General features: G+C 41.9%; 1 non-coding gene across 1 annotated transcript; it reads left to right on the forward strand.

The window, feature by feature from the left end:
* Positions 1 to 24,521: 24,521 nt before the first annotated feature.
* Positions 24,522 to 24,593, forward strand: TRNAC-GCA (transfer RNA cysteine (anticodon GCA)). Its single transcript has one exon. It is a non-coding gene; the product is annotated as a tRNA-Cys (tRNA).
* Positions 24,594 to 25,269: the final 676 nt, after the last annotated feature.

The following is a 25,269-nucleotide window of genomic DNA, read 5'->3' on the forward strand; positions in this document are numbered from 1 at the left end:
TAATGCAATTTTCTGCACATGAAGTTCTTACTGTATTCTGTCTATTAGCATTTTCAGTACGTGATTATTAACTTTTGGGGACATATAAACTATTGGAGAAACTATTCAATATTAAAGCAACACATTTCCTCCCCCCCCCCCCTTTTTCCCTCCGCCCACCTCTTTCCCCAGCATTGCGTTCTATCCACTAAATGATTTTCCTTATACTATTCCATCTAGGGGCCTGACATCACAATCCATCCCAAGCAATATTTGCCATTTTTTCAGTAAGCATTTCCCATCCACCCAGTTTCTGCTTGCTTTAAAACATGCCTTTCCAGGTGTTTGGCACCTTCCCCATTTATCTAATCAATCACATCAAATATTAGCAATATATGCAAATGCCCTAAGCATACTTATATATTACCTTCATAGCTCCCCTGCTACTTCTTGTCTCACGTGCCCTTCATAACCTTTAGATTGTAAGCTCACGAGCCATTTAGCTTAGTACCCCTTAAATAAGATAAAAACTCACCTTTATTCCAGCGCTGCCCCCGATCCGCCTCCTTGGCTAGGAGCATCAGAATTGACAATCTCAATTAATGATCTTTTACTAAATACGAATTTACTAATAATGATCTCAGCCAAGGAGGTGGGTGGAGAGGAGGGGAGGATCCAAACGTGTCTTCCTGACACTATAGTGCGGAAATGCTGCATTAGGTCTCCAACCCCCTTGCATAGCAGAGCATGGAGATGCTAAATGGCAGTATATTTACATGAAAATGCCTGGAGGGACTGCCTATACTCACCAGAACAACTACATTAGGCTGTAGTTGTTCTGGTGACTATAGTGCCCCTTTAATTTGGAAATATCCATAACACTGTTTCTAATCTTTCAGGAACTGTACCAGAGGATTGGAGAAAAGCAGATATGGTGTCTATATTTAAAAAGGGTTCAAAAGCTCAACCATGAAGCTATATCCCTGTGAACTTAACATCTGTGGTTGGGAAATTAATTGAAGGGTTGAAATAATATTCAGGAATTCCTTTTGAACAATAGCATTAGTAGAAATCAACATGATCTATAAAAGACAGGTCATGCCAAACTAACCTAATTATGTTCTATGAAAAAGTTAGTAGGAATAAAGACCGCGATGTTCCAGTGGACGTGATCTACTTGGATTTTGATAAGGCATTTGATACAGTTCACACAAAATCTTACTATGAAAGCTGAAATCAGTTGGTTTAGATGGCAAATCTTGTTTCTAGGATAGAACACTGGCTTAATTATAGTGCAGAGAGTAGTTGTAAATGTAAAATTTTTAAATGGGTCAAAAGTGGTAAATTGAGTGCCTTGGGGGACTGTCCTGTCTAATCTGTTTATAAATTACCTTGTAGTGGACATAATACATGGACATGATTTAACTTATCTTCAAAGGGATTTGGATCATTTGGGGGGCCGGGCAGGCAAGTGGCAGATGAGATTCAACACAGATAATAAGTAACCCAAAAGCAACTTTTACTTAAACAGGGCTGAAGAAGAGATACATTACAATTAAAAGGGACTTGGGAGCAAAAAAAGCAAGTGTGCAATGCCAGTCTGCCTTTGCAAAGGCTAACAAGGTACAAAAGGGATATTTTTTCACCTGATTAAAATATACTTTTGACTCTTTATAAAATCAATTGTAAGACCCCATCTGAGAGCTGAGTGATTTTGCACCACCACTAGGAGGAAAATATTAATAAAAAGAGGAATCTCAATTTTCTCTTGCTCTCTTTGATTGCATGGCGTAGAGAAAAAAAGGGAAGAACATCTACAGTCATGTCTTTTGTATGTGCTTTCTGTCAGAGTTATTCACAAGGGAGAATTCAAGGTCCAAAGTAGTTGAGCTGAAAGCATTGCTGACTATTTTGGTCTTAAATTGGAAATCATTTTTGAATTAACTTTAAATTCTCACTTTAGTGAATAACTCTGAATGTCTCTCCGAATGCATCCTTATCAAGTACAGAACTTGTCTTTGCTAATCTCTTACTATCCATATTAAAATAAAAGGCAACTTTGAACAGAAATTACATAGGGACTTTTATCAAATAACTGATAATCAACACAAAAATCTAAATTTATTACAACAGTATAAAATTAAAACAAAAAATACTTGAAACTAGAAAAAACTCCTCAGAGAACGAGCTCACGCTGAGAAAAGCTGGGAAATTTGCCCTGCCAGTGGAAAAAATAAATATTGCCTTGACAAAGTCCTCTTTAAGGCCAAAACGTAGTGGGGTCATTTAATGGCTGAATAAAGCACTTTCTCACAATATTTTGGGTGGAGGATTTTCATGATTTTTACAGTAAAAATGTCGTTAAATTCTGACCAAATATCATATTCAAGTTAATCTTGATTTATTTCTTTGAATTATTTTACCACGTTAAAAAAAACATTTACGGTAATAAAGATGTGTGTACCTTTCTGCTTATGATTATTTGTGAACAATCCACTTTGATGCTATGGAATTAATTATGGTATTTGCTAAACACAATCTAGTTAATTTAAAGGGACACTTTAGTCACCAAAAATACTTTAGCTTAATGAAACAGTTTTGGTGTATAGATCATGCTTCTGCAGTCTCACTGCTCAATTCTCTGCAATTTAGGAGTTAAATCACTTTGTTTATTAACCCAAGTCACACCTCCCTGCATGTGATCTGCACAGCCTTCCTAATCACTTCCTGTAAGAGTCATCTAATGTTTATACGTCCTTTATACTTTGTTTAGAATTTCTTTTCTCCTGCACTGTTAAAAGTTTCCCAGACCCTACATGAACCTCCTGTGTGAGATTAAAGTTCAATTTACAGTTTTAGAGTTGGAGATACAAAATAATTAGTTGCATCTGATTGAAAAGGAAACCATTTTGTTTCCATACAGGCTGTGTCAATCAGAGCCAGGGGAGGTGTGGCAAGGGCTGCATAAAACCGAAACAAAGTGATTTAACTCCCAAATGGCAGAGAATGAGCAGTGAATATATATATATATATATATATATATACACATATACATACACATATACATACACACACACACTAAAACTGCTTCATTAAGCTAAAGTTGTTTAGGTGACTATAGTGTTCCTTTAAACTAAGCAATCCATGACAAAAAAGCTGTTAAAATGTAACACTGATTTGTTGCTTCTGTAGAGCCACAGAGAAGGGACTGATGTATGCTGGTTTGGCATTGACATTGGCTTTAAATGGTTCCAACAATCGACACATAGTTAACTTGAATAATATGAAAATGTGTCATACTTTTTACTTTGTACCACATATTCTCTACTTTATGTGAGCAGTGTCGATTGAACAACCTAATACAAGTAAAATATTGGGCTGAGGTTTCTTATCAAAGTAAGGGTTTAACTGGATTCCTCCATATCCACTACATGGCACTGTAATGGTTATGGTGCCAGGACAGCCCTGGCGTCTCCCCATTGTAAGTAGCCAAACCATTTTTCCATTTTGATCAGTTTGACTTCTTACCTTGGGTTTTTTAGACACCTTCCATATCTTAGGCTAAGAAAAAACGATTACGTCTCCTGAGCTTCATTGTTAGCTGATTATCTGAGAGCATCAGCTAATCGCTCTCAGCCAATAAGCGAAGCTCTGTACTGTCAAACTTAGCTGAAATCGGCTCTGTTGGTGGTGGTGGAGTGGATTATGGGGCCTTAAGTGTTTCTTTAAAAAATGTAACTGTCTACATTCTATTTTTGAATTCAGCTTTCTATAAAACAAGCTGACACAAACATACAGAACAGAAATTACATGTCAAACTTTAATAAATGCTATTATTGGACACTGAATTGTAATTTCAGTATAAAAAGAAGTCATTCTTTCATTCATGATGGTTTTTGTTTCTTATTCTTCATCAGAAGAAGTTTTCCTGTAATAGAAAATAATGATTTTTAATTCTGTACTTATTATATCAATAGAACTAAGAGTGGAAGAAAACCCTTTTGCTCCAAAGAAATATGAGATTTGTAAACAAACTTGACTTTAAAGGAACACTATAGCGTTAGGAATACAAAAATGTATTTCTATAGTGTCCGTCTGCTTTTTTCCTCTAGGTCTCCCTCCCATGTCTAATGTGTAAAAATCCTTTTATCATTTACCCATTTCTGGTGCTGGATCGATCTCCTCCTCCAGTGATGTCACACTGCGCACACATTAGACCAGGGGTCCTCAAACTTTTTAAACAGGGGGCCAGTTCACGGCCCCTCAGACACTGTTGGTGGCCGGACTATAAAAAAATATTAACTTATTCCTATGCACACTGCACACACACGCATAAGGACATAAATACACACACACATACTGATATACATACATACATACATACATACATAAACAGACAGACACACTCATACAGACATATATACTGACCTACATACATACACAATACACACACAGACATACATACACAATACACACACACATTGACATACATACACATTGACATCCATACACACACACACTGACATACATATATATTGACATACATACACACACATACATACATATGCACACACATACATAGCTAATTTTGCTTACCTTTTTTTGCAGGAGGGTGGCTGTGGCTGATGGGAGTCGACGTAGCTCCCGCGGCCTGGCTCTCTTCCCTCCCGTGCGGAGGGAGCTGGGAGGAAGTGAATACCAGCCGTCACTTCCTCCCAGCACTACTTTGCGGCTGCGATTTTTTTTAAAGGGACCCAGTCGTGCTATTGCACGGCCGCAGCGCTGACCGGGCCTCTGAAGAAATAGGGCCCATCGGGTGGCCCTGAGTGCTTGGGCTGGGTTCTGGACCCTGGCGGGCCATAGTTTGAGGACCCCTGCATTAGACCTTCCACATAGGAAGGCATTGAATCAGGGATTTTCTACTGGGATTTTAGCACTGGACATCCTCATGCAAATTTAAACTCCATGAAAGTCAGGAGGTGCCTCTACTGGCTGTCTGGAAGAGGGCGTCTTAACTGTGCAATGTAAATGTTGCAGTTTTTCTTAAAGTGCAATGGTTTACATTGCAGGGCCAAGGGGACAGGGGCCCTGCACGCAGACCACTGCAATGAGGTGAAGTGGTCTGGGTGCCTATTGTGTCCCTTTAAAGTTTTAGAGGTTGTTCCTTAAACAATAAATTGTCAGGATGGAATTCAGCAGGGATTTTGTTTTTAAATTGAAGTTTATAAATAGAGTCATAAAAGATTGTCCATCTCAGATGAGATACATCTCATCAATATGTCACAAAAACATAAAAGTTTTGTGTATACCGGTTAACGATGTCAATTTTTTTTTTTTTTTTTTTTTAAAGTAAACTGTCAAATGAGTGTTCTCAGAAGCACAGACTAAGGAAAAAAAAAAAATAAAAAAATTAATTCCACCACTAATTTGCTTTCTGAGAAGGAGGTTAAAGATATATAATAACGTAGTAGGTAGATAGATGTTCCAGCTTAAGTAAAGCAATTACATAGAGCTGGATTGCTGGATGCTTTGTATTGACTCTTATTGGAGGCAAAGAGATGGATGACAAAAAGTCAGCTAGAATCCCAATCCTAGCACCAAGATCAGCCTATACCCTCCCGGGGCAGAACATCTTAACGCTTTGGTAAAATATTCTGGGTATAATAGCCCAAGTGAAGGCAGATCTGACATCCAGTTGGGGACTTAAGGTGGGTCTAGTAACTTCAAGGTTCGGCCTCTCGGGAAGTCCCAAAATATGGCCCCAGTGTACTTCGGCCCAAAAATGAGCTGTGCCCAGCATAAAAATGTGCATTCGCTCCAATTTGCAGTTTAGTAAGTAACCCAATGTAAATGCAGGCTACAAAATTGATCAAAGGAAGGGAGTATTTTAGTTATGAAGAAAGGTAACTAATTTAAATGTCTTTAGTTTGGAAAAACGGTGCTTCAGAGGGGATATGATAACAGTATACAAATATATTCAGGGCCAATACAAACCATTGTCTGGAAATCTGTTGATAAAGAGGACTATACATAGGACAAGAGGTCACGCATTTAGACACTGAGATTTAGTCTAAGGTAAAGAAAGTTGTTGTTTTTTACAGTAATAACAATAAGCATGTGGAATTCACTGCCTGAAGGGTTGGTTGTATCAGTCTATACAGATTTTTAAACAGCAATTGGATATATATTTGCAAAAACAGAATATGCAGGGACTTAATTTTCAATTAGTGGGGTATTAGCTTCTTGATCCAAGGAGATATGTGACTGCCAATCTCGGGTCAAGAATATTTTTTTCCCCTAGTTTGTTGCAAAATTAGATGTGCATCTGACTGGGTTTTTTGCCTTCTTTTGGATCAACAGCAAAAACAAATGTGAGAAAGGCCGAACTTTATAGAAGCATTTCTCTTTTCAGCTATGTAACAATGCAGATTATATACACTAAGCGATTAACTGGGACTTCTATTGTATTAAGCAGGAGACAAGCAAATACATTCACTCGGTATGTGTAAAATACAAAGGACTAAGAAAACAGTCTCTTTTAATACATCATTATCAACATGTCAGAACTATCAGGGTAACAAAGTATTGGATTAACTCACCCATCCAATGTCTTTTTTTGAGCTATGGGCCCTTATTCCTGTCTGCCGAAATCCTTCTCCATAAGGGTATGAATCATGGTTACTTTGAAGTTTTGAAGATAGTATGATAAATGAAGGTGCTTTTCTATCGATCTGGATCCCTCTCCTTCTGAAATATGCCTGCAAGGCACTTAAAAACTGTAGAAATAAATACATATGTTTTACCACACAACTGTGTAAATAATCATATTTCATGTTAATTCATATATCAGTTGTAATCTTCCTGGTGAGCGCAAGCCCATTCTGTAGCATACCCCCACCGAATCAGCAAGAGATTAAAAATACAACTTCTTCAGCCTGTCAGTTTGAACTGCCTAGCGCCATTTTATTATCGGTCAGTAACTTTGTTACATATCCTCACTGGAAAATTGTGAAGCACTACATAATTTGTTGGCCTACACTACCTACAAGCACACTACTGCACACAAATACACTTCTACATTCACAAACACTCTGTACAAAAACAACATAAAAAAAGAAAAAAAAATATATCACAGCACACACAAAAACTACATTACATTTGTAACTAGAGGATTTATAGTCCCATGCCAAACTTATTTCACCAAATGTCTGTCACGTTTTCCTTCAGCTTTCAATAGGGTTTCAATACCTTGTGTTATTTCAAATTAAAAAATGGTCTGATGCAATAGTCCAATCAAATTAGCTCATTAATTTCAAAATTCTATTAAGCTTTATAATCACTAATGAGGCTGCTTTGATTCACACTGTAGGCAGCAATCACAAACAAGATTTCTTCTATGGGCACTTAACTAATGGAACATTGTCGGGAGTCCTCTTGGGAGCTTTGCCATGTCCTTTTGTGGAGATGGAATAGGTCACCTGCATCCCTTTGTCCCAGTATATTAAAGACCGATAAAGTCAATAACTTAAGAGGGTGATTTGATATAGGAAGCTTTTAAAGTCCTATAAGTGTGAATCATCATAATATTTGAACAACCTTGTGTTCTTCGATAACAATGAACCAACATGGTATGTTATTGGCATTTATATTAGTTTATTACATATGTTATATATGTATATTTATAGATTTATGGGCAAGTTATATTTAAAGGAACACTATAGTCACCTAAATTACTTTAGCTAAATAAAGCAGTTTTAATGTATAGATCATTCCCCTGCAATTTCACTGCTCAATTCACTGTCATTTAGGAGTTAAATCACTTTGTTTCTGTTTATGCAGCCCTAGCCACACCTCCCCTGGCTATGATTGACAGAGCCTGCATTAAAAAAATAAACTGGTTTTGTGATGTAATTCCAGTAAAATACAAGTTTAGCAGGCTAAGATTGCCACAAGGCATATGTATGTATATGTGTTTGTAGTATCAGTTGGTTAATTACACGTAGCTAAGATACTGTCATCACTGTACTGACCAGGTGCAGGAATGTAAGAACTGGAATTACGCGTCCCTCTCCTTTGTATCAGATGAGCCACGTGGTTAGACCGGATGGATGAGTTTAGACTCTATTCATTAAATAGGTTAAGGGTATGTGTGGGTGTAGTTAATTGTGGGAGGAGCTACAGTGCTATATAAGGAATGTACTCTATGTATTCAGTACTCAGACTTTGCTGTATTTTGGTGACGCTAGTCCCTCTGAGTCCCGATCGGTGATCCAATAAAGAATCTCTTCCTTCCTGAAGAAACCTGTGTCCATCTCTCTGTGCTTGGCTTCCGTCAGTTTCTCCGGTATCATTTGGTGCATTGGCCGGGAAGCTCATCGTTCAACGGTAGCTGAGAGGCAGAGGCGTGAGACGGTCTATCTTTGCCCACGTTCTCTACGGCTGCACCCCTGAACTTCTGCGTGGACCTCCCTTCGTCTCGGCGCCACTGGTCTGTTGTCCAGGAGATCATCGGCCTCTACGTGAGAAGTGCTGGGGTGTCCCCGTCGATGAGTGTGAACTCAGGTTCAGGAACGAGGAGGTAAGATAACTGCTGTTTTAGACGGCAGGACCCACTAGGGGTATACCGATTGTGCGGTAGGCCCAAAGGGGTTTTGAATCTGTGTATCTGCCCCCTCTGTCGGAGGGAAGGAGCGAAGGCGCACCGCTCGATCGAACGCTCTTTAGTCAGACCGTTTGATTTGGTTAGTCAGGCGGGGTCCTGGTGTAAGATAGCCCTAGCCGGACACCGGTGTCTTGTCTAGACTAGCGTTCTAGGGTGTATATTACGTTCGCTAGGTCGGAGGGACCGGGAGACTAAGCGGCGCCTGTGTAAATTCGGTTCGCTAGTTCTCATCCTATCTGGGCTAAGTGGGAAGGCGTGTAAATTTGGAACCCACTAGACTTTTGATAGTACGACTAAGAGGCGCCTGTGTAAATTCGGATCTCTAGCTCGTTGTATAGTGCGACTAAGAGGCGCCTGTGTAAATTCGGATCTCTAGCTCGCTATGTATATGTGGTGATTGGGCAGTGTGGCTAACCAAAACGGGTGTATATAGTTTTAGGTAGTCCATTCAAGGTACTGGCCAATAGTTTAGTTGGGAATTGTAAATGTGTTAACGATTGTTTTAGTAAAGTGTATATCTTGTTAGATAGCGCGAGCTCAGCCGTCTAGCGAGAGTGTTAATAGTGTGTTGCTGTATTATAGTGCACGGTACCATAACCCTGTATATTTACTGACATTGTATAATAAGTACTAATCATTGTCGTCCATTGCATGTTTTAACACCATAACCACTAATAATTGTATTGTGACCTTAACTTGTGCTTTGACCTATGCTAACCGTACTGTAACCGCTATTTGTAAAAGACGATGTTACTGGGGTGTGTTATAGACGGGTAATTCGTATATAGAGAATTATAGCGTGGGTGACTGTATAGTTACGCCAAAGGGCATAATATTGATTATATAGTGACTGGTGTAACAGCTGTGTGTGTACGGGAATTCCCTGAGTGTTTATTGTTATTGTGTACGTTTCACTTGGTAACCGTACCACGTGGTGCTGTTGCCAGAGGAAACGGGTGTGACTGTTGAATAGTACGCGTGTATAGTATTCGTTGTCGACGACGTTCCATTGTTAAATATGGGCGCGTCGCAGTCAACGATTCCGGATCCCTTAGGATGTATGGTTAAGAATTTTAAAAAGGGATTCAAAGTTTGTGATTTTGGGGTTAAGATGTCCCCTGTACGTTTGGTCACTTTGTGCACTAGGGAGTGGCCTACTTTGGTTGCGGCATGGCCGCCACGTGGCAGTTTGGATCCAACTCTGGTACAGCGCTTACACGTGGCTGTATCAGGTAGGCCTGAACTTTACGGCCAGTTTCCTTATATTGATTGTTGGAGACAGGCCGTAAATGACTCGCCAAAATGGCTCTGGACATGCCACGAGGAACAGTGTCGCCTCATGGTAGCTAGGACTTGTTCGTCCACTAGGGCTGGTGTTAGGCCCATTTTGGACACGCCCCCTGAGTCCGAGATCCCTTTGCCGCCCCCTTACTTTCCGGTAAGAGGAAGTGACGCAAATACAGGAAGTCCTGTAACCCTTCCCTCATTACCCTCATCCACTTCCGCTTCCTCCTCCAGTACAGGATCCACCCCCCCTCGTACTAAATCTCCCCTTCCGGAACCAGAACCCACCCCCATTAGAAACGAATATCCTGATTTGGCGCCACTTCAGACTTCCGGTCAAGCTTCATCTAGCTCGGCCCGAAGTGTTCTATTCACTACCTTTTCCCAAAACCAACCTCCCACATCCCCATACCCTATATCTCCCCGACCGGAACCCATGACTGACGCTTCCCTACGTAGCCCCATCCAAACCCGACAGTTGACTGGTGCCCAACAATTAAAGCACTATCAGATGCCTCTTCGCTTAAATCCCGGGTCAGCTTATATCGATGCCGCAGGTCAAATGGCACACGCTGACCCTGTCTTCGTATATGTCCCTTTCACCACTACCGACCTTTTAAACTGGAAGACCCATAATTCCTCGTATACTGAGAAACCACAAGCCATGACTGATCTGTTCACCTCAATAGTACAGACACATAATCCGACATGGGCTGATTGCCAGCAGTTATTAATGACTTTATTTAACAATGAGGAAAGGACAAGAATAAATCAAGCAGCCATTAAAGCATTAGAGGATAGAGCCCGTGCTTTGAACCAAGCTAATCCAGCAGCATGGGCCGCAACACATTATCCCAACACTGATCCCGATTGGAACGTAAATGGTGCTGATATGGTTCAACTCAGAGCCTATAGAGACGCTATAATTGCTGGCATGAAAGCCGGAGGAAAGAAAGCCATTAACATGTCGAAGACAGTTGAGGTGATCCAGAAAAGCGATGAAGCGCCCAGTGTCTTTTATGACCGATTATTGGAGGCGTACCGCTTGTACACCCCCTTTAATCCGGAAGACGCAGACAATTCCCGAATGGTTAACTCCGCCTTTGTCAGCCAAGCTTACGGAGATATTAAGCGCAAGCTACAAAAGTTAGAAGGGTTTGCAGGTATGTCAATCTCCCAACTAATGGAGGTAGCTAATAAGGTCTATATGAATAGGGAAACAGAAAGCAAGAAAGAGGAGGAGCGCAAGATGCGTAAAAAGGCTGATATGCTAGCGGTAGCGATCGCAGGCGTAGATAAACGGGGCCCAGATAGAGGCAATAATAGATGGAGTAGGGAGCCTTTGAGTAGGGATCAGTGTGCGTATTGCAAGGAAGAAGGGCATTGGAGGAACGAATGTCCGCAAAGAGAGCAGTACGAGAGAGACCAACCCAGGGCAGGCTACGGAAACTTTAGAGGCAGAGCGAGAGGTAGAGGAGGTCCCGGAGGGAGTAATGGTTATAGAGGGAGTAATGGGAACAGAGGAAGTGTTAGGGAAGACAGGTATATTCCAGCAGCGCAAAGGTCTCGCGATAGAGAAGGTAGGGACTTTGTAGGATTGGCTGACACGGTCATGGAGGACTATTGATACCGACCGGGCTCCATCCCCCTTGGTCGAGCGGAGCCTATGGTCGATGTATCAATAGGGGGGAAAAGGAGTGCGTTCATGATCGACACTGGTGCTGAACATTCAGTGGTGACTAATCTAGTTGCTCCTCCATCTGGAAGGACTATTACTGTGATAGGAGCAACTGGAAGAAGTGCTGAAAGACCGGTTCTTAAAAGTCGACTCTGTACATTGGGAGGCCACGTAGTAAAACACCAATTCCTTTATATGCCTGAATGTCCAGTCCAATTGCTGGGACGTGATATGCTATCCAAATTACAAGCGCAGATTACGTTCCTACCAGATGGAACAACATCTTTAAAGTTTAATGGACCTTCAGGTATTATGACTTTATCCGTACCAAAGGAAGAAGAGTGGCGACTTTATACAGTGTTGACTAGCCAAAACCCTAGGAGTGATGAGACATTGTTTAACATACCAGGAGTTTGGGCAGAGAACAACCCACCAGGACTGGCCCGCAATATTCCACCAATAAAAATTGAACTGAAACATGGGGTTTATCCAGTGAGCCTAAGACAATATCACATTCCGCAGAAGGCTAAGAAGAACATCCAATCCTATCTGGATAAGTTCATACGGTATGGTATCCTAAAATTCTGTACTTCCCCCTGGAACACCCCATTGCTGCCTGTTCAAAAGCCCGGCACAGATGAGTATCGACCTGTGCAGGACTTAAGAGCAGTCAATGATGCGGTTGTTAGCATACATCCAGTTGTACCCAATCCATATAACCTGCTTGCTTTAATTCCGGGCGGGGCTACTTACTTCACAGTCTTAGATCTCAAAGATGCCTTCTTTTGCCTCCGAATTGCCGCAGAAAGTCAATGTATTTTCGCTTTCCAATGGGAGAACGCTGTAACGGGCTCAAAACGCCAAATGACTTGGACAAGACTGCCCCAAGGGTTTAAAAATTCACCTACCCTATTTGGTTCAGCCCTAAGTCAAGATCTATTGGATTTCGAGTCCATCCCAGGAGAGTGTGTATTGTTACAATATGTAGATGACTTGTTGATAGCAGCAGTTACAAAAGAAATCTGTCAGCAAGCAACGCACGATCTACTACACATTCTCTGGAAGGCAGGATACAAGGTGTCTAGAAAGAAGGCTCAGTTGTGTTTGCCAACTGTCAAGTATCTAGGATTCCATATCTCTGAAGGTCAAAGAATTATGGGGCCAGAGAGAAAAGAAGCTGTCTGCCAAATACCAATACCCAAGAATAGAAGACAAGTGCGAGAATTCTTGGGGGCAGCAGGCTTCTGTAGGATATGGATTCCCAGTTATGCGATACTAGCAAAACCTCTGTACGCAGCTATCAAAGGTACAGAGCACGACCCCTTCCTATGGACCCAAGAACAGCAAACGGCATTTGAAGATGTGAAGAAGGCTTTGATGAGTGCCCCAGCATTAGGTCTACCTGATCACACACGACCATTCTACCTGTATGTACACGAGCAAAGAAGAATGGCTGTGGGAGTATTGACACAGTACTTGGGATCATGGCAAAGACCTGTTGCCTACATGTCTAAACAATTGGATGCAGTGGCCAGCGGACTTCCACCTTGTCTAAGAGCCGTAGCTGCAGCCGCCCTGCTAGTAGCTGAAGCCGATAAACTCACTCTGGGTCAAGAACTTTATGTACGAGTCCCACATGCAGTACAGACGTTGTTGGATTACAAAGGAAATCATTGGTTTAGTAATAGCCGTATGACCAAGTATCAAGCAATGTTGTGTGAAAACCCAAGAGTGCATTTAGAGACTGTAAACACCTTAAATCCAGCTACCCTTTTGCCACAACCTACTGAAAGTCAACATGATTGTTTGGAAGTAATGGATGAAGTATTCTCAAGTAGACCAGATCTTCGTGATTTTCCCATCCAGAACCCCGATGTTCAATATTACACCGACGGCAGTAGTTATGTGAAAGAAGGGATCCGCTATGCAGGATATGCAGTGACAACAATAGACAAGGTGATAGAAGCTCGGCCACTGGCGAAAGGAACATCAGCACAAAAGGCAGAATTAATAGCACTAACACGAGCGTTACAATTGGCTGAAGGTTTAAGAGTAAATATCTATACGGACTCTAAGTATGCGTTTTTAACCACTCATGCCCACGGAGCTTTGTATAAAGAAAGAGGACTACTGAATTCAGAAGGCAAAGAAATCAAGTACGCAGCTGAAATCCTACAACTATTGGAAGCAGTGTGGGAGCCGAAAGAAGTCGGTATCATACATTGTCGAGCGCATCTGAGAGGAGATGGTGATGTAACCAAGGGAAATCGGATGGCAGATAGTGCAGCTAAGCGTGCTGCTGAATCAGGAAGACAGGAGTATGTAGGGCATATAGCTGCTCTTATACCAACTCCACTGTCCCAATGGACTCCAGTTTATACAGCTCAAGAAGAGGAGTGGTTAAAGACTGAACCGGGAAAGTATCTGGAGAACAAGTGGTATCAGCTAGAAGATGGAAGAATAGTTATACCAGCATCGCTAGCGGTAGAAATTGTCCAAAATTATCACAACGGGACACATTCTGGGAGAGACAGTACTGAAGAATCTCTTAGAAAACATTTCTACATACCAAGATTGTCCAACTTGACTCAGGCCATTGTACGCAGATGTGTAACGTGTGCTAAGAATAATGCAAGACAAGGACCAGTAAAGCCACCAGGAGTTCAGTTTATGGGGGGACTCCCCATGTCCGATCTACAAATAGACTTTACAGTGATGCCTAAATCGGGTGGACATCGTTACCTGCTGGTAATTGTGTGCACCTATTCAGGCTGGGTAGAAGCATGTCCTACTCGTACAGAGAAAGCAGGAGAAGTTGTGAGATTCCTGCTACGAGAAATAATACCCCGATATGGACTACCCTGTTCTATAGGATCGGACAATGGTCCAGCTTTTGTTCACCAGTGCCTACAACAACTGACTCATATGCTTGGTATAAAGTGGAGGCTTCATACTGCATATAGACCCCAGAGTTCTGGTAAGGTAGAGAGAATGAATAGAACTATAAAGAACTAGTTGGCTAAAATGTGTCAGGAAACCCAACTTAAGTGGAACGTTCTCTTACCCATAGCTTTATTGCGAATCCGCAGTACCCCTACCAGAAGGATGGGCCTCTCTCCTTTTGAAATCATGTATGGGCGACCACCTCCCGTACTTGGTAACTTAAGGGGGGACTTGAGTCAGTTGGGAGAAGGAATTACCCGGCAGCAGGTTGTAGAGTTGGGTAAGACTATGGAGGAGGTACAGAAATGGGTACAAGATAGATTACCTGTGAATATTTATCCCCCTGTTCATAGTTATCATCCAGGAGACCAAGTGTGGATTAAAGAGTGGAATACTGTACCGTTAGGGCCCAAGTGGAGAGGTCCTTATGTTGTTCTCTTGTCTACCCCTACAGCAATAAAAGTAGCAGAAGTGACTCAGTGGATACATCACTCCAGGGTTAAACCAGCAGCAGTCGATTCTTGGCAAGTTACAGCAGATCCAGAGAATCCCTGCAAGATCCGGTTAAAACGCACTACTCAGTCGGAGTAACGAGGAATTATTGTGGATTACAAATTTTATTGTTACAGGTGTGAGTGAGAAGGCCATAATAAAGCCTGTCCGCTTACCATCACATAGTGTATAAGCCAGGAAAGTCTCGAAGGGACACCTGTGAAGATGAGCAGAACTCCATTCCCTGCAGCCCCTCACATCCTGGAAGCTGAGGCGCCATCGCACGGACGAAGACTGAGGATGACGGCGAAAGATGTGCTTTTGATAGTGTTTATTTATATGTGTTTTTATATTCAGGAAGGTAGAGGTACCGACACTCCTAGCTGTGAGGTATGCATTAAGACTACGAGAACAGGTAACCATATTTCCCAAACCCTAATTTGGCATTCACAATACGAGTGTAAAGGAGATGTATCGAGATGTAGATACTTAAATATAGATTATAGTGTGTGCCATTTAGGAGTAGGAGAACCTAAGTGCTTCAGTCCGGAGTATCAACCTCGTACAATTTGGTTGACTCTCAGGAATGGAGATCCTCAGGGGACCCTAATTAATAAAACGGTGTTAGAATCCGTACATTCTTCGGGTGTTCTGCTATTTGATGCGTGTAAAGCGATATCGAGTGGTAGAAAGCCGTGGAATGTATGTGGGGATCTTAGATGGGAGAGGACGTATGGGTCTAACGATAAATATATTTGTCCCAGTAGCAAAAATAAATATGTAAGTCCTAGATGCCCAAATAGAGATTATAACTTTTGCCCATATTGGTCTTGTGTGGGGTGGGCAACTTGGGGACAGACAGTAGACAAAGACATGATAGTGACTAAGTTGCCGACTAGCCCTTATTGTAAGTCTATGGAATGCAACCCAGTCCATATACTCATTAATAACCCCGACAAGTTCTTAGATAAGTATGGAAATTTATTTGGGTTTCAAATATACGGGACGGGTTTAGATCCTGGGACATTATTGTTTATAGGAATAGAGACTGATACGGTATCCTCCCAGACTCATCAAGTATACCATTCCTTTTACGAAGAGATGAGTATAGATAATAAGATCCCCCATAATGCTAAAAACCTGTTCATTGATCTAGCTGAAAGTATTGCCGGTAGTCTTAATGTTACCAACTGCTATGTGTGTGGAGGTACTAACATGGGAGACCAATGGCCTTGGGAAGCAAAGGAGGTAATGTCCGGTTCTGAGGCAGTTGACCAATTAATATCTTCACAAGCCGATTATCAGATGAGTGTTAGAGGTAAATCTGAGTGGAGATTAAAGACCTCCATCATAGGTTATGTTTGCATAGCAAGGAAAGGAATGATGTATAATACTTCTGTAGGAGAATTAACTTGTCTAGGGCAAAAAGCTTATGATGATGATACAAAGAATACAACTTGGTGGTCGGCTTCAAATGTCTCAGAACCATCTAACCCGTTTGCTAGATATGCCAATTTAAAGGATGTGTGGTTTGATCTATCCATCACATCTACTTGGAGAGCCCCAGCAAATTTGTACTGGATCTGTGGTAAGAAAGCCTATTCGGAGCTGCCACAGGACTGGGAAGGGGCATGTGTGTTGGGTATGCTCAAACCATCCTTCTTCTTGTTACCGATTGAAACAGGTGAGACTTTAGGTGTTAAAGTGTATGATGTGAATCATAGGAAGAAAAGGGGACCCATAGAGATAGGCGCCTGGGAAGATGATGAATGGCCTCCCCAGCGTATCATAGATTATTATGGGCCAGCCACGTGGGCTGAGGATGGTACCTTTGGTTATAGAACCCCTATTTATATGCTCAACCGTATTATAAGATTACAGGCGGTGGTTGAGATTATCACAAATGAGACATCACAAGCGCTCAATCTTCTAGCGAAGCATAACACCAGGATGAGGACAGCAGTCTACCAAAATAGATTAGCCTTGGATTACCTTTTGGCAGTAGAGGGAGGTGTATGTGGGAAGTTTAACCTAAGTAATTGCTGTCTTCAAATAGATGACGAAGGGCAAGCAATAGCTGAGCTTACTAGCCATATGGTTAAACTAGCGCATGTGCCTACTCAGGTATGGAAAGGGTACAATCCAAGTAGTTGGTTTGGTAGCTGGTATGAGTGGTTTGGAGGGCTTAAGGCAGTGGTAGGTGGAGTCCTACTAATTTTAATGTTGTGTCTACTCCTGCCGTGTCTTATACCCTTAGTAGTTAGGTCTGTGCAAAGCCTGATAGGAACTATAGCAGAGAGGAAGGCTGCTGCACAGATAATGGCCATATATAAGTATAAGGCTTTAGATCAGGGAGAAACTATGCAGGAAGATGAGTGTTGAAAAGATTCACATCATAAGAAAAGTCTGGTCTGGTTCATGGTAACCTGAGGTATATGCAAACCAAGGTTAAGTGATGCCTCAAGTAATTGTGAAATATCAGAGGCATCAAAGGGGGGAATGTGATGTAATTCCAGTAAAATACAAGTTTAGCAGGCTAAGATTGCCACAAGGCATATGTATGTATATGTGTTTGTAGTATCAGTTGGTTAATTACACGTAGCTAAGATACTGTCATCACTGTACTGACCAGGTGCAGGAATGTAAGAACTGGAATTACGCGTCCCTCTCCTTTGTATCAGATGAGCCACGTGGTTAGACCGGATGGATGAGTTTAGACTCTATTCATTAAATAGGTTAAGGGTATGTGTGGGTGTAGTTAATTGTGGGAGGAGCTACAGTGCTATATAAGGAATGTACTCTATGTATTCAGTACTCAGACTTTGCTGTATTTTGGTGACGCTAGTCCCTCTGAGTCCCGATCGGTGATCCAATAAAGAATCTCTTCCTTCCTGAAGAAACCTGTGTCCATCTCTCTGTGCTTGGCTTCCGTCAGTTTCTCCGGTATCAGTTTCACTTTCAAACAGATGTAATTTACCTTAAATAATTGTATCTCAATCTCTAAATTGAACTTTAATCACATACAGGAGGCTCTTGCAGGGTCTAGCAAGCTATTAACATAGCAGGGGATAAGAAAATCTTAATTAAACAGAACTTGCAATAAAGAAAGCCTAAATAGGGCTCTCTTTACAGGAAGTGTTTACGGAAGGCTGTGCAAGTCACATGCAGGGAGGTGTGACTAGGGTTCATAAACAAAGGGATTTAACTCCTAAATGGCAGAGGACTGAGCAGTGAGGCTGCAGGGGCATGTTCTATACACTAAAACTGCTTCATTAAGCTAAAGTTGTTCTGGTGACTATAGTGTCCCTTTAAATATAATAGGTTGGCGCTATATAAACACTAAGAATAATACAAATATGATCTCCAAACATGGTCACAAGGTCCTGCTTACATTAGAGCAATGTTTCCCAAACCTTTTAGTACATGTACCATTCCATGGCTGAAAAACCATCCATATCCAGTGACATTTCAAGTTTTTTTTACCATCCTAGGCAAGAAATATTGTTTAATGTAAAATCTGATCAAAAGAGCGCAAAAGATATTCAATATAAGAATGGTGGCACAAATAATATATATATGATAGCTGCTAAACACGAAAAAGATTATTCCCAAAATCTTAAAAACATAAAAGTCAAGTAAAAGTGTCAGCGCTTAACCCCAGGGTTAAAGGGAAACTCCAGTGCCAGGAAAACAATACCCTCTCCCTCCCACCCCCCAATCCCCCGTTACTGAAGGGGTGAAAACCCCTTCAGTCACTTACCTGAGGCAGCGGCGATGTCCCTCGCTGCTGCTTCCTCCTCCGCGCCGCTCCTCCTTCTAATTCCGTCGGCCTGTGGGTGAGCCTGATCCCGCCCACCAGCCGAGGAGACCTAATGCGCATGCAATGCCGCGCATGCGCATTACGTCTCCCCATAGGAAGGCATTGAAAAATGATTTCAATGCTTTCCTATGGGGAAATGAGCGACGCTGGAGGTCCTCACACAGCGTGAGGACGTCCAGCGACACTCTAGCACAGGTTTCCTGTGCTATAATCCAGGAAGTGACCTCTAGTGGCTGTCTAGTAGACAGCCACTAGAGGTGGAGTTAACGCTGCACATAGAAAACTGCAATAATTACACTTGCAGGGTTAGGAGTAGTGGGAGTTGGCACTCAGACCACTCCAATGGGCAGAAGTGGTCTGGGTGCCTTGAGTGTCCCTTTAACCCCTTAAGGACACATTACATGTGTGACATGTCATGATTCCCTTTAATTCCTGAAGTTTGGTCCTTGAGGGGTTAATGTTACTGGCTGCCATTTAACTGCCTATTGTTAGAATGCCCTTCAGGGAGGGAGGTAAGATCCCTGGTAGACCAGCAACAGCGGTCTGAGTTAACCACTTAGTTAACCACTGACACCATAATGGAGATGACAGTGATGTTCTCCCAGAGATCATACCCTGCCTTGCTATAGTCAGTAGACTATTCAGTTGAATGTACATGTGTATTTTGTGGCCATCGCATCCAAAATGACTGAGCGAGTAGAGCAACAAATCTGCATCATATTTTGCATTAAGCTTGAACATTGTTCTGCGGTAACAATTTGGCTGATTCAGAAGGATTTCATTACATTACGTGCACAAATAACAGCACCCAAGTGACTCAGCTCCCCTAAAGTCCAAATTTGGCAGCCTGCAACTTGTGTTTTTTTCCAAAAGTAAAATCCCCTTTGAAAGGGAAGACATTTCAGACTGTCGGGATTTTGGTAAATACGATGAGGCTGCTGACGGCAATTCCAACAAAGAATTTTGTAGAGTGTTTTGAACAGAACTGTGTGAGGTTCCAAGGTGTCTACTTTGGAGACGTCTGAGGCGCCATTGTCCTATGTACAATGTTTCTTGTATTTTGTATCATAAATGTCTATATTTTCCATATTTTATGTCTAGATACTCTCCAGACCAACTTTGTATACTTGGGTGCCTCAAGAGACACACAAACTCCTTTGTAAATCACAAACACACTTTATTCCGGTTCATTGACAGAATATATAGCAGTTCTCCAAATAACACGTAAACAACAGTGACCTATAAGGGACATGAAAGGCCATGGGGAAATTCAAACCAGTTACAGTATGGTACATGCCAATCAATAGAGAGCCTAATGTAAAACAGGTAATTCAATCACACGTACATCAGACAACAGGTAATGTTATTAAAAATATCCAACTCTGAATAAAGGACCACTCTAGGCACCCAGACCACTTCAGCTTAATGAAGTGGTCTGGGTGCCAGGTCCAGCTAGGGTTAACCCATTTTTTATAAACATAGCAGTTTCAGAGAAACTGCTATGTTTATTAATGGGTTATGCCTTCCCCCAAATCCTCTAGTGGCTGTCTCATTGACAGCCGCTAGAGGCGCTTGTGTGATTCTCACTGTGAAAATCACAGTGAGAGCATGCAAGCGTCCATAGGAAAGCATTGTAAATGCTTTCCTATGCGACCGGCTGAATGCGCGCGCAGCTCTTGCCACGCGTGCGCATTCAGCCGACGGGGCGGAATGGAGGCGGAAAGGAGGAGGAGAGCTCCCCGCCCAGCGCTGGAAAAAGGTAAGTTTTACCCCTTTTCCCCTTTCCAGAGCCGGGCGGGAGGGGGACCCTGAGGGTGGGGGCACCCTCAGGGCACTATAGTGCCAGGAAAACGAGTGTTTTCCTGGCACTAGAGTGGTCCTTTAACGGAAAGACATCAGGTACAAGTAATTCCAGACAGAGGAGGAAACAATGAATCCAATTATTAGACCCTATTCAGTCTCCCTAATTGTGTACTGAGGATGTGTCTGCACGGCAGGGGGTAAACCATGAACCATTGTCCCTGACTCATTTACTGTGACACAATGTAATCCTGCAGAGTCTGCTTTACCTTCAGAATTATGCTTCATACATAAAACAATAGGGGATGATAGTTAGGGTCACTGGCATCTTTGGCAAAGCAAGGGACAACATAGACCTGACATGATGACAGATCATCATTCCTGTTCGTCACAATAGCTTATATGTCACTTGTAGAGAAACCCTTAAATTATGGTGGAACAAAACTATAACTATATTTTATAACTAAATAAACTCAAGGTTTTTGTTTTGGTTCAAGATGTGGACAATTGCCTCCATCCTTACAGGGACACTATAGTCTCGCAGACCACTTCATCTCATTGAAGTGATCTGATTGCAGTTTCCCAGTCCCCTTAACCGTGCAAGCAGAAACAACGCCAGTTTACAGTAACTGCAATGTGTACTTTGTAGGGTTACGACGGCCTTTAGTGTCACTAGAAAAGCTTCCTGCAGTTTCACAGAGTTTAACTCTTTGAAACGACGCTGGACGTCCTCACTCTGTGCATGAGGATGTCCTGCATCTTGTAAAACCCCATAGGAAAGCGTTGACTCAATGCTTTCCGATGGGGGAAGGCTTAATGCGCACATGGTGCTCGCAGGGCATGTGCATTAGGTTACCGAATCGTGCCGACATCAGACGTGGAGCAGGAGATAGATCCAGCACTCGAGGGACTTGGCGCTGGAATTCGGTATGTTTTTAAAGGGTTTTAAAACCTTTCATGGCCAAGGGGCTGTGGAGGAAGAGGGGCACTGTAGTGTTAGGGATACAGTTTTGTATTCCTAACACTATAGTGGTTTTTTTTTAAGGGGTTAAGGTGATGAACATGATTCTGTTGTGTTCTGTCAAGTTATGAAAACCAGATGACACACATAGGTTTTTATTATTTGGGTTCATTGTGTCATTGCTTATTGTGCAATGTTTAAAATGATTGTTTCTTTGCAGGCAATGTTTTTAAATGTGCGTTTGATTTGGTCTGAAGTAGTCCTGTGTTTGGCATTGTTGCGCAAACAAGAATTCAGAGCACAAGAAAGAAGATTAATGTTCGATGTCTAGGTTGAGGCGTTTATATAATGTATTTCTGTCATGCTGAGCTTGAAGGTGGTGTTGAAGGCTTTTTTTAAGATCAGATTTCATTGATATTTCTTTATCTGGTATTGATATTCTCAGTGTTTATTTGCAAGAAATGAAGTCCCACCATTCCGTTTGGCTTCAGTTCATCCAAAATTCACTCTAAACGTTAAATGGAAGATTTTTTTTTTTATACATTTTTAGTAGGTACTTTAGATTTTTTTTTGTTGAGCAGAAATTAGGGTGGCTTTTATTAGGGTAATGTAGTGATCTATACACTGATCAGCCACAACAATAAAACCATTGACAGCTGAAGTGAATAACATTGATTACATTGTTACGATGGCAAGGGTAGGGCTATATTAAGAGCCCAGTGGGCCTGGTGCTGACAATTACGAGAGGCCTAAGTACAGAAGCTTATCGACCAAAAACACTAAAACAGTCATAGCTCTCAAGCGTTATGTATCTGGTGGAGATGTTCCTGGATGGAAACTCACAGGATGCAGCTAGAAGAAAACTCAGATTTTTATAATATGCTAATCTATCTTTAATTCATGCTTTCATCTTTCAAGTGAATCCATACCCTTTAACAGCAGTGTCCAGTGAAGCAGGAAATCAATGGGTGGTGTAAAAGGGTGGGCCACTGACGCGGATCATGTAACCAAATCTCCCATAAGGGACGAATATGCCTAAAAAGGAGGTGTGTCTGCCAAAAGAATTGGAAGGCTAGCCTGGCATGAATACATGTCAGGCTGCCTGCCAATCATGCATGCTGGCCAACAGCAACCTGAGCGTGGCATAAATGCGTCTAATAATGCACTCGCTCCATGCTTTCTAAGGACTATCCCCTAGCACTCACATGTCTCCTTACCTTCTTACTAGCAGGCAGAAGCTCTTGGTATACAGTCTGAGACAGAGAAAATGTGGATGTAGTGAGTGTAGAAGAAAGGGAACATGCCACAGTGTTAGAGAAACCAAAGTCAGCATTACCTTAACTAATTTCATTTCAGCTAGTCCAAGTATTGTTTCCATATATCCCTCTTAAGTTTCCATACTTTAGCTAGAGTATGTGAAGAGTTGTTAGGGTTGCCACCTTTCTTGGAAAAAAAAATACAGGCCTTACTAATTTGCATAACTAATTATGTATACGTGACAACACATGATGTAAATCACAAGGAGTGACATAAAAAAACTACAGTTTGATTCTGCTGTATAGATGGATTGCTCCCAGTGTCCAATAGAGTCTGTGTCCCCTGTGTGAGACAGGGGGACACAGACACTTGGGGGACACTGGGAGACTTGGGGACACTGAGACTACATATCAAAGTGTCAGTATGTATCAGTGTCTCAGTGCCCCATGTCGCCCAGTGTCCCCTAGTGTAGAATAAGGATATGTATTCTAGGGGACACTGGGATATATGGGGACACTGGGATATATGGGGACACTGAGACACTGGGAGACATGGTCATAGACATATGTGTGTCTGTGTCCCCAAGTGTCTCAGCGTCCTCAGATGTCTCCCTATGTCCCCATGTCTCACAGTGTCCCTATGTTTTCCCCATCCCTCACTTCCCTGAGCTCTTTTTTTTTTTCTATCAATGGGCCTATTTTTTTTTTTTTATCAATGGGCCTATTCCATGGGCATGGGCCTGGAGCTGTAGCTCCTTCAGTCCCTATGTTTATCAGGCCATGGATATATTAGGCAGCACATGCTCAGTCAGTTCTTGTATTTCATATGTCAGAAGCAGGAAATATGGGCAAGCGAAAAGATCTGATTGACTTTGACAAAAGCTAAATAGTGATTGATAGATGACTGGGTCACAGTATCTCCAAAACAAAAAGCCTTGTGGGGTGTTCTAGGTATATGCAGTGATTAATACCTACCAAAAGTGTTGCAAGGAATGATAACTGGTAAACCGGCATATGGGTCATGGGCGCCGAATGCTCACTGATGCATGTGGGAAGCGAAAGCGCCTGTGTAGTCCGATCACACAGAAGAACTATTGTAGCTTAAAGACTTAATGCTGGCACTGATAGAAAGGTGTCAGAACACTCCAGCTTGCCGTATACGTGGCTGTGTTGCCGCAGACCAGTCAGTGTGCCCATGATTGAGCATCTTAGGATGTGCTGGAACAACAAATCCAATCCATGGAGGCCCCACCTCGCAACTTGCAGGACTTAAAGGATCTGCTGCTAATGTCTTGGGGCCAGATACCATAGGACAGGGGTCAGACATCTTGTAGAGTCCATGCCTCGACATATCAGAGCTGTTTAGCTCTGAGGGGGATCTACATGATATTAGGCAGGTGGTTTTAATGTTATGGCTGATCAGTGTATAGTAATACACGTAAATTACTTTGTACATTTGTATGTAGTAACTAAACAGTTTAGCAAATGCTATAATTTCCGCTTTCATGCATATTTCAAGGTATTTACTTTTTATGCCTACTAAGACTAGAATGTTTCTTGAATTACACAATATACAAAACAAACATTACAATGCAATGTGTCAACTGACCTAACTTGTTTATCAGGATAATCTAAATTTTGTCACAGGGGGTATAGCTCAGTGGTAGAGCATTCGACTGCAGATCGAGAGGTCCCTGGTTCAAATCCGGGTGCCCCCTCAGAATCTTTTGCTTTATATATATTTGTATATTTAACATCAGTTGGCATTCTATCAATAAAGTATGATAATCTTGTTAAAAACATGTTTGACATACATTTAAGAACAACCCTTTTAGGTTAATATCTTTCTGTTTAAAACAATTGCACAACATTTATTTAAAACTTAAAAACTAAGACTGTTTTCTAGGGATACCTAAAACTGTGAAATGTATCTTTATTTATTTATATATTTATTCGTTTCTTCATTTACAGGGACACTATAGGCACCCAGACCATTTCACCTCATTGAAGTGATCTGGATGCGATGTCCCATAACCCTACAGTGGTAATTATTGCAGTGTCTGAGAAACTGCAATAATTACCTGCTAGGGTTAACTCCTCCTCTAGTGTCTGTCTACCAGACAGCCACTAGAGGGACTTCTGGGTGCTTAGACGACTTTTGGTCGTCTAAATGAAGCTAGACTTCCTCACGCTATTCATGAGGACTTCCAGTGTCACTGGAATTCCCATAGGAAAGTATTGATTAATGCTTTCCTATGGTGAAATCCTAATGCAAGCGCAGCCATTGCCGCGCATGCGCATTAGGTCTCACCCACCGGCTGACATCAGCAGGGGAGGAGCACGGGCGGAGTTTACCCAGATTCAGGTAAGTGACCGAAGGGGGTTTTAAAACCC

The sequence above is a fragment of the Pelobates fuscus genome, chromosome 6 (assembly GCF_036172605.1).
Source record: "Pelobates fuscus isolate aPelFus1 chromosome 6, aPelFus1.pri, whole genome shotgun sequence".
NCBI classification, from domain to species: domain Eukaryota; kingdom Metazoa; phylum Chordata; class Amphibia; order Anura; family Pelobatidae; genus Pelobates; species Pelobates fuscus.